The 12,035-nt window shown below is 41.9% G+C and overlaps 1 pseudogene; it reads left to right on the top strand.

Annotated features, from left to right (window-relative positions):
* The first annotated feature begins 898 nt into the window (after positions 1-898).
* Positions 899-10,128, top strand: LOC138347933 (uncharacterized; annotated as a pseudogene).
* Positions 10,129-12,035: the final 1,907 nt, after the last annotated feature.

Here is a 12,035-nt window from a genome sequence, read left to right on the forward strand (position 1 = left end):
ACAAATGGCTCAAGCCATCACTATGCAGGTCCAGGATATGACGGCCCATGCCAAGAAACAGGAGGTTCAGCGGGAGAACCCACTGGCCCACAACATGGCGAACATGTTGCAGGATTTTACAAGGATGAATCCTCCAATCTTTACGGGATCTTAGACTTTCGAGGATCCTCACCAGTTCGTGGAGGAGGTCCAGAAGATTCTGGTGGCGATGGGGGCCACAGAGATTGAGAAAGTTGAGCTGGCCTCGTACCAGCTGAAGGATGTTGCAAAGACCCGGTGCAAGATGTGGCAGGATAGCAGAGCATTGGGCGGAGGTCCGACCACTTGGGAGCTGTTTAAGACAACCAATCTTGTGAGGTTCTTCCCCAAGAAGATGAAAGAGGCTAAGGTTGAGGATTTCATCAACCTTAAGAAGGGCTCGATGAATTTCCAGGAGTATTTTCTGAAATTCCTAAAATTTTCCAGTTATGACACTTCCCTTGTGTCGAATAGCAGGGACGAGATGATCAGGTTCCTTACAGGAATCTCAAAGGACATGGAGGAGGAGTTTTGGGCTGCGATGCTCCATGACAGCATGGACTTGTCCAGGCTGATGGTGCATGTCCAGCAGGTTGAGAACAACAGAAAGAAAAGGAGAGTCATGAGGTCAGGAGGCCTAAACCATTTGACAAGACAGGTCCCAGCACTTGTGGTGGAAGGAGCACTTTTAGAATTTCTAATCAGCCCAGATTTATAAAGGGACATCAGAGTTCAGGGAACTCTAACTCTCAGAGGAGTACAACACCTTGAAGAGGTACATCCGAGCCCAAGAAGGAAAATGGAGGTGACGTGCAGCGTCAAAGAAAGAAATGTGGCAAGTGTGGTCGTATTCAAAATGGAGAGTGAAGACTAGGTAGAAATGCCTTCTTCGTTTGCGGAAAGAGCGGACACATGGTTAGGGACTGTCCACATAAGGGTTCAGGCTGGAGGTAATGCTCAACCTAGGACTAATCCCAAGCATGCTACTGCATCCGAGCCTCCTAAGAGGAATAAATTCTACGGCTTGAAGGGCAGGGAGGAGCAGGAGAAGTCTGTTGATGTGGTCACATGTATGCTTAAAGTCTTCTAAACCTCTGTTTATGCTTTAATTGATCCAGGGTCTACGCTTTCTTTTGTGACTCCCTTGCTTGCTCGTACTTTTGAAACATTGCCTGAGGTTTTTCATGATCCTATCATACTTTGTACTCCTTTCCGAGAAAATTTAAGAGCTGATAAGATTCATAAAGACTTCCCAATAGTAGTATGTGGTAAGACTATGTGTGCAGACCTTGTTGAGTTACCCATGAAGGACTTTGATATTACACTTAGTATTGACTGGCTCCATAAATGTTATGCCTCATGGATTGCCGTAGTAGGGTTGTGAGATTCCATTTCCCTAATGAAGTAGAGCTGGCCTGGGAGGGGTACAACTCGAGTCATTCAAGTCCCTTGATTTTGAACCTTAAGGCTAATAAAATGATGTCCAAGAGATTGTTATGCCATCTTATGAGTTTCAATGATCTAGATCATGACATTCCTTCCATAGAATTTGTGCCTGTAGTGAATGAGTTCCAAGATGTTTCTCCACATGATTTGTCTAGAGTCCCTCCCCCTCGAGAGATTGATTTTGGTATCGACCTAGATCCCGATACCAAACCAATTTCAATTCCTCCCTACAGAATGAATCCAACAAAACTCAAAGAGTTGAAGCTGCGGTTAAAAGATCTCACTGATAAGGGTTTCATCCAGCCGAGCATATATCCTTGGGGCGCTCCAGTGTTGTTTGTGGAAAAGAAAGATGGAACCCTTAAGATGTGTATCGATTATCGGTAGCTCAACAAAGTTACTATCAAGAACAAGTATCCACTTCCCAGAATAGCTTATTCGATCAGCTCCAAGGGTCTAGGTTCTTCTCGAGGATTGATCTTCATTCCTGGTATCATCAGCCTAGGGTTAGGGATGAGGATATCCCAAAGACAACCTTTCATACCCATTATGGTCATTATGACTTCCTAGTCATATAATTTGGTCTCACTAATGCACCAGTAGTATTTATGGACCTCTTAAACCGAGTCTTTTGAGAATACCTTGATTCTTTCGTCATAGTATTCATTGATGAAATCCATCTACTCTAAGACCAAGGAAGAGCATGAACAACATTTGAGACTAACCTTGCAGGTACTTAGACAACATCAGTTGTATGCCAAGTTCAGCAAGTGTGAATTCTGGTTTAGATCAGTAACCTTCGTGGGTCATGTTGTGTCTGATGAGGGTGTGGTGGTGGACCCCAGGAAGACTGAGGCTTTTAAAAATAGGATAAGACCTCTTATTCCCACCGATATCCATATCTTTCTGGGATTGGATGGTTACTACCGCAGGTTCGTGGAGAGTTTTTCTTCCATTACTTACCCACAAACAACTTTGACTAAGAAACAAGCCAAGTTTGAATGGACGGAGACTTGTGAGAAGAGTTTCCAGGTGCTCAAGGACAGACTCACTTTAACCCAGTGCTTACGTTTCCTAAATATGGTGAGAATTATACTATTTATTATGACGCATATACGGTTGGTTTGGGTTGTGTTCTTATGTACGGTGGTAAGGTGATAGCCTATGCACATCTCAAGGTTCATGAGAAAAATTATCCCACTCATTACCTGGAGTTGGCAGCTTTGGTGTTTGCATTGAATCTATGGAGGCGTTACTTGTATGGTGTGCATGTGGATGTATTCGTAGACCACAAGAGTCTCCAGTACGTGTTCATGCAAAGAGAGTTGAATCTACGTCAGTGGAGATAGTTTGAGCGGTTGGAGGACTATGACATGAGTGTCCACTACCATCCAGGGAACGCAATTATTGTATCTAATTCTTTGAGCAAGTTGATCATGGGGAATACAACCCACATTGATGATGAAAAGAAGGAGTTAGTGAAAGATGTACACAAATTGGCTAGACTAGGTGTGTGGTTGATTGACTCTACTAGTGGGGGTGTTTCAGTTCACCCGAGTTCTGAATCATCCTTGTTACTTGAAGTCTAGAAGGGTTAGCATCTTGATCCTGTGTTGATGGAGTTGAAGGACTAAATGCTAATAAAGACGAATGAGTCCTTTGCTTTGTGAGGTGACGACATACTTAGGTACCAGGGCAGGCAGTGTGTACCCGACGTGGATGATTTGTTATACACCGTGGTTTCTATTAATACTTTTTCCTTAAGTTTAGTTTGTCCAAAAGCCTTTTTGTGTTAATTTTTATATAAGTTTCTTTAATTTGGTAGGAAATCTGTCCAAAGCTGAATGCGGAGATTTTGAGCGAAAAAATACAGAAGAAACCACCTACGGAGTATATGACGGTCCGTAGGTGGCAGCGTAGTGCAGCTGCTGAAGGAAGATGAGGAAGTCTGACCAAGTGTGGGGTTACGAAGCTTGCGATGGTCCGTCCTGCAGGTTCGTCATGCAGTTCAGAGAAGTGATCCTAGTACCCATATTCCAAGAGTTGATGTGTTTTGAAATGAAGTCCCTCGACGGACCGTTGTGCCTATGATGGTCCGTCATACTTTCCGTCTAGGGTAATGAAGAAGAGCAGCAGAAGAAATTGCATAAGTATGGGACGATGGAGTCCATGACGGTCCGTCGTGACCATGACGATTTGTCGCGAGGTCCGTCGACCCAGCCGCGTTTTGGCAGATCTCCAGCAAATAGAGTCCTTGTTTAATTACGTTTTTATTTTTTATAAATAGTTCAAAAAACCTCCTTTTTGAGGTTAGACTCTGTTAGTTTAGACTCTTAGACTGTTAGACTCTGGATTGTTAGACATCATATTATTAGACTCTTTGTTTTAGTGTTAGACTTTTGATTATCATTGATTGTTGGTGATTTGTGGTGATTAATCAAGCAAACATTTGGATTTTACTCTTTCTCATTGAAGTAAGTACATGAAATCTTATTTAATATATTTGAATATTGTGATTATGACTATAGGTAACTAAACTCCATAACTAGAGTTGTGGAAACCATAGACAAATAATGAGATAAAACCTAACTAAATAACAATTCTAGAATAGTATCTTGCATGTATTAATAATTCTTTCGCTCAGAAGTCTTTTTAAGGGATGGCAGACGTTAGAACTCGCCTTAATGCTACTTGTTGGACCAAGGAAGTAGATAATAGGAAAAGAATTATTAACATAGATTTAGTGTATACTATCTAATAGGCTAGTATTAATTCGTACGAGGTAATAACTTAGTAAAATATCGAATACGATGCTTAATATGAGGTAAAGATAACGGTTAGGAAAGCAACACACGTTGCCGGACCAAGGTGCGGAGTGAGATTTTCTAGATGCCAGACCAAGGATTTAGAAATACATAACTTATCAATTTGCATGCAAGATACTAGGAAAGAATTGTTATAGTTAGAATTATCAAGTTATATACCTGTGGGGAATACGTAAACCCTAGTTACTTTGATTAATTGATTAAAACCCAACATTCAAAGTTGTTCAGTGTCTCTTTCAATTGCTTTAGTTATTTTCATTCATTTACAAATAGAACCCCCCCTTTTATTTTTTTCACTTTCCAAGAAAGTCATTGACAAAACAATAGTAATAACAGGTTGAAGTTAAGTCTAGAATATTTTCCTCGTGGGAACGATCCCAACCTCACTAGTTGGGTTATTTACTTGACACGAATGTTTTACTTCTTATTTGAGAAGTAAGTTTGAGCGTATCAAATTTTGGCACCGCTGCCTGGGATTAGAGCTTTTAGAATAACTTGAACTTATTACTATAGTTTAGTTGATATTTTCTTCATTTGACTTTGTTTTTTTTTTGATTTTTTCATATCCATCCTCCTTGTATGCCAAATACACGGAGAGGAAGAGAACCCTTGTTTCCCTACGATCACGAGTTAGAGCGTACACTGCGCAATATAAATTGAAAATTCGGAATAAATGATGATGATCCAAACCAGAACATCCCAGCTCCGGTTGATGTTCATGGTCATATGTTACCCGATGCACCGGGTGAACACCAACAGAGTGGACAAAATCCCGATCCACGACCTTAACAAACAACAGAGGTTACGATAACATAGCGGACTCGAATGGGCCACTTGTCTTGCCTTCTCTACCCACAAGCCACACCTTTGTGGTAACTATTAGCCTGATGCAAATGCTCACTGCTAGAAGTTTGTTTTCAGGGCTACCTTCTGAGGATCCACATGCCCATATAGCTAAGATAAGGGCAGTGTGTAAAAGCTGCGTAGGGAGGCCTTATTTTGATTTAGATGTAATAGGTCTCAGTGTGTTTCCTCTCTCACTGACGGGAGAGGCTGCTATGTGATTCACTGAGCTCCCATACAACTCAATATTCAATTGGAAACAACTAAGGGATGTCTTCTTAGCACGCTACTATCCGGTCTCCAAGAAACTAAACCACAAAGACAGAGTGAATAACTTTGTGGCACTACTAGGAGAGTCAGTTAGTAGTTCTTGGGATAGATTCACCTCATTCTTTAAAAGTGTTCTAAATCACCGTATAGATGATGAATCACTGAAGGTGGATCTCTTGGGGAGTGTCCTTATGCTGAGATTGCTGAAAAATTAGAGAAAATCTCCACGAATAACAAAGCTTGGAGTACTAGGAGGTCTGATACAGGGAGAAACACCTTCGCAGTGCAGTCCACTCACAACCCAACCACAGATGAGATTCGCGAAGAAATGGCTCAAATGAGAACCGAGCTTGGGTTGGTACTAAAACATGTCACTGGGGTGTAGAAGAGATAAATGCAGTCAACTACTTGTCAAAACCACCCCCACAAAACGATGAGTGCTATTATGAGGAGGATTCCTATGCAGTAAATGAACACATGAGGGGTTTCCGACCGATCTCCCAAGGCTCAAATCAGGATAAGTGGCGCCAAGGTCAAGGAAACCAAGGTCAGAACTATGGTAACTACAATCGTGAGGGTCATTATGTCCGAGATGGAAACTACAATCGCGAGAACAACTTCAACAGGGGTAACTATGGTAATAGAAACGACAGGAATGGACCCTATGTTCCTCCTCAAAATCGTGAAGTTACTCCTAGGGTTGGTGGAGGTAGTATGTCGCGACTTAAGGATATGTTGCATAAAATGATGAGGAGGTTCGATGCTAGTGATGAGCATAACAAAGAGTTGAGGAATGATTTAACGGGTATTGGGCAAAAAATTGATACACATGCCATATTGATTAAGTAACTTGAGTTACAATTGGCCCAATTATCTGCAACTGTGAACACACGGCAACCGGGCACTCTTCCTAGCAACACTGTCCAAAATCCAAAAAATGATGGACATTGTATGGAAATTACTACTTGCAGTGGCAAGCAAACCATTGATCCACCTATGCCGTGTAATGAGAAAAAGGTGACAAAAGATACTGATAAAGTGGTAGATGTTGATGGTGAATTAGAGGATAACACTGCAAAAGATGTTGAAGTTCCTAAAAAGGTCTCCCATGCCTAGGCCACCAACCCATTTCCTCAAATATTATTAAAAAAGACCGAGTATGGTAAATATTGGCATTTTATAACAATGTTGAAGCAACTTTCTATTAATGTCCCTTTGGTAGAAACTTTAGAACAAATGTCCGGTTATGCCAAATTTATGGAAGATCTGGTCACAAAGAAAAGATCGGTCACTTTTGAGGATGATGATAGAATGCAACATTTTTGTGCAATTGCTACAAGATCTCTGGTCCAAAAGAAAGAAGATCCAGGTGCGTTCACTATTCCTTGTACAATCGGGCTATTACATTTTGCGAAAGCATTATGTGATCTGGGGGCAAGCATAAATCTCATGCCTCTCTCAATTTACAAAAAGTTGGGTTAAGGTGATCCAAATCCCACTGCGATGCGGCTACAGATGGATTATCGCACAGTAAAAAGGCCTATAGAGATACTCCACGATGTGCTAGTAAAAGTGGAGTCGTTTATCTTTCCGACAGATTTTGTTATTCTTGATTGTGAAGTCAATTTTGAAGTGCCCATTATTCTTGGGAGGCCATTCCTTGCTACAGGAAGAGCCTTAGTAGACATGGAAAAGGGGCAGATGAAATTTCGGTTGAACAATGAGGAAGTGACCTTTAACATTTGTAGATCCATGAGGCAGAGTGGTGAGCTCCAACCAGTATCTGCTATATCCTACAACATGGGTGAGACATCTGAGGCACAAATAGAAGAACGTCTAGGTGTAGAAGCATTAGTGGCAGTGATAATGAACTTTGATAGCGATTGCATTGAAGAGTATAAGTCATTAGTCGCGGCTCTTGACCGCGGTGATGTTCGTTTTAAACCAAAGAAATTTGAGCTAGATATGAAGAATCGCGAGTCCTCACCCGCGAAACCATCTGTTGAGGAGGCTCCAAAATTAGAACTAAAAGCTCTCCCACCTCATCTAAAGTATGAATTCTTAGGAAATGGTGACACTTTGCCGGTAATCATTGCATCAGACTTGGATGAAAAACAAGTTCACAGTTTGGTGAAGGTACTAAAAAGGTTCAAAAGAGCTATTGGGTGGACTATTGCGGACATTATCGGGATCCCTCCAAGTATTTGCTCTCATAAAATCAAACTCATGCCTGATCATAAGCCAAGTATTGAGCACCAGAGACTCTTGAATCCTCCTATGCAAGAGGTCGTGAAGAAGGAAATCATTAAGTGGTTGAATGCCGGAGTAATCTATCAAATCGCCGATAGTAGTTGGGTATGCCTGGTTTAGTGTGTACCTAAGAAAGGGGGAATGACTGTGGTCCCCAACGAAAAAAATTAATTTGTTCCAATGAGACCGGTTACTAGATGGAGGGTGTGTATGGATTACCGCAAACTAAATTCATGGACTAAAAAAGACCACTTTCCTATGCCCTTCATGGATCAGATGTTGGATAGAATTGCCGGAAAAGGGTGGTACTATTTTCTTGGTGGATATTGGGGTAAAATCAGATTTCTATTGCACCAGAAGATCAAGAGAAAACCACTTTTACTTGTCCATATGGGACCTTTGCTTTCAGAAGAATGTCGTTTGGGTTGTGCAATGCACCCGCCATATTTCAGAGATGTATGATGTCGATATTTTCTGACATGGTGGAGGATACTATATAAGTTTTTATGGATGATTTTTCTATGGTTGATGATTCATTCGAGCACTGTTTGAACAATTTATCTAAGGCCCTTAAGAGATGTGAAGACTGCAATTTAGTACTAAACTAGGAAAAGTGTCACTTCATGGTGAAAGAGGGTATTGTGTTGGGTCATCACATTTCAGAAAAGGGCATAGAGGTTGATCAAGCTAAAGTAGAGGTAATAGAGAGACTTCCCCCACAGATCTCTGTGAAAGGTGTGAGAAGCTTTCTTGGGCATGAAGGTTTTTACCGGAGATTCATCAAAGACTTTTCAAAGATTAAACATCTATTGTGCAAACTGTTGGCGAAGGATTGTAAATTTTGTTTTGATGAATCCTGTCTTAAAGCATTCAGTGAGCTAAAAGAAAAATTGGTATCTGCGCCTATCATTATTTCTACGGATGGGAACAGTCCATTTGAGGTGATGTGTGATGCTAGTGGGGTGGCTCTTGGTGTATTATTGGGACAGAGAAAACACAAAATCCTTCACCCCATTTACTATGCTACTAAAACCCTAAATGAAGCTCAGAAGAACTACACACTAATAGAACAAGAACTCCTTGCAGTAGTCTATGCTTTTGAGAAATTTTTCTCCTATTTTCTAGGTACTAGAGTTATAGTGCATACTGACCACTCAGCACTGAGATATTTGATGGCAAAGAAGGATGCGAAACCTAGGCTGATTCATTGGGTATTACTGCTACAAGAATTTTATTTTGAAGTGATGGATAGAAAAGGAACTGAAAATCAAGTTGCTGATCACTTGTCTCGTCTAGAGGATGAAGCTATGAGAGAGTTAGGAGATAAGACTGACATTGATTATACTTTCCCCGATGAGCATGTATTGGCTGCTTCACAAGAGTTGATCCCATGGTTCGCAGATTTTGCGAACTATCTGCCTAGTGATAGTGTTCCATCAGACTTGTCCTTTCATCAAAGAAAAAAGTTCATGTACGATGTGAAGAAGTTCTTTTGGGATGAACCATAATTGTATAGGAGGTGTGCCGACGGGCTTATTCGGCGTTGTATTCCAGAATGTGAGATGTTGAGTGTGTTGGAGGCATGCCATTCCTCACCCGTTGGTGGACATCACAGTGGTATCCGAACCGCTCATAGGATATTACAATGTGCTTACTATTGGCCAACTCTTCATCAAGATGCTCATGAGTTTGCTAAAGCATGTGACAGATGCCAACGAGATGGCGGCATTTCAAGAATGAAAGAGCTCCCTCTAAACCCCATTCTTGTGATTGAGTTATTTGATGTTTGGGGTATTGACTTTATGGGCCCTTTTGTGAGTTCTCATGGAATGAAGTACATTCTAGTAGCAGTTGATTATGTATCTAAATGGGTCGAAGCCATCGCCCTCGCAAACAATGAAGGAAAGAGTGTCACTGCATTCTTGAAAAAGAATATATTCTCTCGTTTTGGCACCCCATGGGCCATTATTAGTGATTGGGGATCCTACTTCTGCAATAGATTGTTCAGGGGGGGGGGTTATTGGAGAAATATGGGTTTCGCCATAATGTGGCCACTCCCTACCACCCTTAAACTAGTGGCCAAGTTGAAGTGTCGAATCGGGAGATCAAACAGATATTGTCAAAAATAGTGAACGCTAGTAGAACGGATTGTTCAAGGAGGCTTGATGATTCTCTTTAGGACTACCGGACAGCATATAAGACTCCCATAGGTATGTCTCCATACCAACTTGTATATGTGAAAGCTTGTCATCTTCCGGTTGAGTTAGAGCATAAAGCCATGTGGGCTATGAAGAAGTTGAAAATGGATTGGAGCGAAGCTGCAGAGCAACGGTTAAATGGGTTGAATGAACTCGATGAATTTCGCCCGAAAGCCTATGAAAGCTCAGCCCTATACAAAGAAAAGATGAAGAAGTACCATGACAACAAAATTGAAAAACGAGAGTTTATGGTTGGGGCTTTGGTGCTTTTATTTAATTCCAGGTTGCGCTTGTTTCCGGGCAAGCTCAAGTCCAAATGGACTGGTCCTTACTTGGCTACCCAACTATTCCCTCACGGAGCAGTTGAGTTGGAAACTAAGGAGGGTGTGCGGTTCAAGGTGAATGGACAACACATAAAAATCTATTTTGGGCATGGTAAATCGGCGAATGAAGTGATAAAGGCATACCATCTTGATGAAGTCTGAGTAATCAAGTGTCCCTAGTCGTGCCGCGACATTAAATCAGGCGCTTGTTGGGAGGCAACCCAATACTTATAGTCTTTTTAGTAATGGTAGCATTTTTCTACTAGTGAGTTTTTAAATTTGCAGGAACATAACCAGGAAATTCTTTAGAAAATTACTCTGCAACAGTCAGTGACGGATACAACGACGGACCGTTGCGCCTGCGACAGACCGTCATATACCTTCATCGTACCATGACGGGTCATCACAACTGCAATAGACCGTCGTCGTGGAATCGTCGCATGATTAATGAGTAATACCCAACCCGGCCCGGTTGAAGTTTATTATAAACTATGACTGTTTAAACCCCCCAACCCCTCATTTCACCCCATTCCTTCATTTTATCTCCCATTTCCCTCTCTTTTCAACTTCCACATTCTCTCCCTCGATCATTTTTTCCCAAAAATTCTCCAAAGCCCTATACGTTATCATCTACTAGTCGGAGCTACTGCTGTAAGTGTGTGCCTGACCACCGAGTAGTTGGCCAGTTGTTATCTCCAATTATAAGGTATGTATCTCTAATTTCTACTCATTTATCTTGCATTTTTGTTTATTAGTTAGTATTAGCTTATTTATTAGTCATTTTGTTGTTTCTTTTATACGATTCTGTCTAACCTAGGTTAAAAATGTTCGAAATCGCCATTTTTACAACCCTAGACATAGATGCTTTTGAATTTCTAGTTTCCTAGGTAGTTGGGTTAGACAAATGTAGGTCCAAAACACTACAAATTTGATGTGGGTTCATCGGGGATGCATGGGGTACCCAGTTCTATCACTGATCTACAGAACGAGACCCCGATGACGGACCGTCGTGCCCACAACAGACCGTCATAGGGTCCGTTTCAAAAGCCCTAACTCCCCATTGTCTTTTTTAACCAAGTGTCCTTCAACGGACAATGTGACGGACCGTCATACCCACGACGGTCCCTCCTGCACAACCGTTTTGGTTGTCAGAGACCCTGTTTCTAAGGGTCTCTCATTTTTTCTAAGTGTCCCCCAACGGACACGTGTGACGGAATGTCGTCTTCACGACGGTTCATCCTTTATAACCGTTCTGGTTGTCAAAGAACCTGCTTCTAAGGGTCTCTCACTTTTTCTTAGTGTCCTTCAACGTACACATGTGACAGACCGTCATACCCACGACGGTCCGTCTTGCATGACCGTCTGGACGGTCAGAGACACCTCTCCCATGGGTCTCCATATTTTTTTTCCAAGTGTCCTACGACGGACACATACTATGGACCGTCGTACCTGTGATAGTCCATCCTGCACACACCGTCATACTAGTCAGAGACTCTCCTTCAGGATTCTCCATATATACATAGTCTATGTAATACACGACAGACCCCATGACAGTCCGTCATAGTGTTTCTATAGCACTTACATACTATTTTCAATATTTTGTTAGGTATGGTTTTGCTTGTCTTGTTTGTCACTACTCGTACTAATATTGATCCTTTACAGGTACTATCTACTATGGCACCCAAGCAAGACCGAATCTACGCAAGCGGGCGATCTAAGTCTGTCGCCCCGTCTGCCCGCATGGTCATTGGCTTTGATGATGAACGTGACCCTGAGTATGTGCCCCCAGGCACTTCCACCCCTTCCCGTGCTGCACGTGCTCCCAGAGCCACACCCAAAAAGGTGGCGTCCGGCGTAGTCAC

Source organism: Solanum lycopersicum, chromosome 4, assembly GCF_036512215.1.
Source record: "Solanum lycopersicum chromosome 4, SLM_r2.1".
In the NCBI taxonomy this organism is placed as follows: domain Eukaryota; kingdom Viridiplantae; phylum Streptophyta; class Magnoliopsida; order Solanales; family Solanaceae; genus Solanum; species Solanum lycopersicum.